Genomic DNA, 2465 nt, shown 5'->3' with positions numbered 1-2465 from the left:
TAGGTTGCAGATTGGATGCAATAATTACCGGTAATGTAGAATTATTTCCAAGGAATGCATATTCCAAGTGATTCGGCAATTGTTTAAGTTCCAGTTTGGGAGGTTCGTCAATAGAGGGTTTTTGCTTAAGTTTATCTTTTACCTTAATTCCCTCATATTCTGCTAGTTTTGAGGAGGTTTCATTAGAGTTTAGTTCGGTTCCTATTTCAGAATCCTCATCCATCCCCTCTCCTTGGGTGAGACCCAGTTCCATCGTGTCCTTGTGTACGATTTCTTGAAAAGAATCTTGAGTGGTATGATCAATAGAGTCGATAAAATAACATGAGTCATCCTGTTCTCTAGAAAATCTCATGACATCATAAATTTTAAAGGTAATCTCTTCGTCAACTACTCTAAGTACCAATTTACCATCACCCACATCAATTGCAGCTCTAGCAGTGGCTAAAAATGGCCGACCTAAAATTAAAGGCACCTCAACATCTTTATCCATGTCAAGCACAACGAAATCAATAGGGAATATAAATTTATCTACTTTTACAAGTATGTCCTCTATAATTCCCCTAGGATATTTAACAGATCTATCAGCTAATTAAATACTCATCCTAGTGGGTTTAGGTTCCCCAAGACCAAGTTGTTTAAACATTTTATATGGCATCAAATTAATGCTGGCGCCTAAATCAGCCAGTCTTTTATCAACATTGAAACTACCGATTAAGCAGGGAATAATAAAACTTCCTGGATCTTTCAGTTTGTTTGGCAATTTATTTTGGAGTATGGCTGAGCACTCCTCATTAAGTTCCACTGTGGATAAGTCTTCAAACTTCCTTTTGTTTGTTAGAAGCTCTTTTAAGAATTTTGCATATGTAGGCATCTGCGATATAGCTTCAACAAAAGGTAAGTTAATATGCAGCTTTTAAAAAGTTCAAGGAATTTACCTAATTGTGCATCCATGTGGTCTTTCTTCAACTTTGCTGGGTATGGGATTGGTGGTTTATATTCTTTTGGCATTAGGTTGTCATTGTTTTCGGGTTCGACCTCGTTTCTGTCAGCTTCTTGTGGTGGCTTCTTTTCAGATTTAGTTAACACTTTCCCACTCCTTAGTGTAACTGCTTTCAAATGCTCTCCTGGGATGGGTTTAGTGTTACTAGGTAGGCTAACTTATTGTCGTTCGGAAATTAACTTAGTGAGCTGTCCAATCTGAGTTTTGGGCCCCTGGATTGATGCTTGGTGATTTTTGAGTGCTGTCTCAGTATTTTGAAAATGAGTTTCTGACACCGAAATGAATTTGGTTAGCATCTCTTCAAGGTTCGGCTTCTTTTCTTGCTGGTAAGGTAGTTGTTGAAAACCCGGAGGATGTTGTGGCGTTTGATTTCCTTGACCGCCCTGTGAGAAATTTGGATGATTCCTTCAACCTGCATTATAAGTATTACGATATGGGTTATTTTGGGATCTAGAGTTATTGTTACCCATATATTCGACTTGTTCCTCCTTGATGCTAGAGTTTCAAAGTTGATATTCTGTGCATGCTTCTCCTCCATTCGAATTGCACCTCATCACTGGATGTACCTGAGTAGAACCACACAAACCGTCAAATTTTTTATTTAAGAGTTCTACTTGGTTAGATAGCATAGTAACCACATCGAGGTTGAAAACACCGGCTGCTTTCGTCAGCTTTGTTCTCATAACTTGCCACTGATAGTTATTCAGTGACATCTCCTCAATAAATTCGTAAGCTACCTCAGGTGTCTTGTTATTGATAGTTCCTCCAGTGGCTGTGTCAATCATCTGTCAAGTCAAAGGATTCAGGCCATTATGAAACGTTTGAACTTGTAGCCAAAGCGGTAACCCATGGTGAGGGCACCTTCTTAAAAGGTCCTTGTATCTCTCCCATGCATCGTAGAGTGTTTCTAAATCCATCTGTACAAAAGAAGAGATATCATTACGTAATTTGGCTATTTTAGCTGGAGGAAAATATTTTAATAAAAATTTTTCGGTCATTTGTTCCTAAGTAGTGATTGACCCTCGTGGTAACGAGTTCAACCATTGTTTAGCCTTATTCCTCAATAAAAAAGGAAACAACCGAAGGCAAATGGCATCATCAGAAATGCCATTAATTTTAAAGGTATCGCAAAATTCTAGGAAATTTGCCAAGTGAGCGTTGGGATCCTCATCCTGCAAACCGTCAAACTAAACAAACTGTTGTATCATTTGAATTGTGTTAGGTTTCAGTTCAAAATTATTTGCAGCAATAGCAGGTCTAACTATACTTGACTTAGTTCCTGTTAAATTAGGTTTAGCATAATCATACATAGTGCGCGGAGTAGGTTCTGATTAACAGCAATCGCAGGAGGTAGTAGATTTTCTTAGTTTTCAACCATGTCCTCGATTATGGTTGAAGTGTCGTCCTCTTGCTCGTGCTCTGTGTATCTTAGGCTTCGCCTTATTTCTCTTCGATTTCTGCCAAC

The 2465-nt window shown here is 38.4% G+C and overlaps 1 non-coding gene across 1 annotated transcript; it reads left to right on the top strand.

Annotated features, from left to right (window-relative positions):
• The first annotated feature begins 1843 nt into the window (after nucleotides 1-1843).
• Nucleotides 1844-1950, top strand: LOC128284812 (small nucleolar RNA R71). Its single transcript, XR_008275235.1, has one exon. It is a non-coding gene; the product is annotated as a small nucleolar RNA R71 (small nucleolar RNA).
• Nucleotides 1951-2465: the final 515 nt, after the last annotated feature.

The sequence above is a fragment of the Gossypium arboreum genome, chromosome 11 (genome assembly GCF_025698485.1).
Source record: "Gossypium arboreum isolate Shixiya-1 chromosome 11, ASM2569848v2, whole genome shotgun sequence".
Classification (NCBI taxonomy): domain Eukaryota; kingdom Viridiplantae; phylum Streptophyta; class Magnoliopsida; order Malvales; family Malvaceae; genus Gossypium; species Gossypium arboreum.
This window is presented reverse-complemented; position numbering and strand designations above follow the sequence as displayed.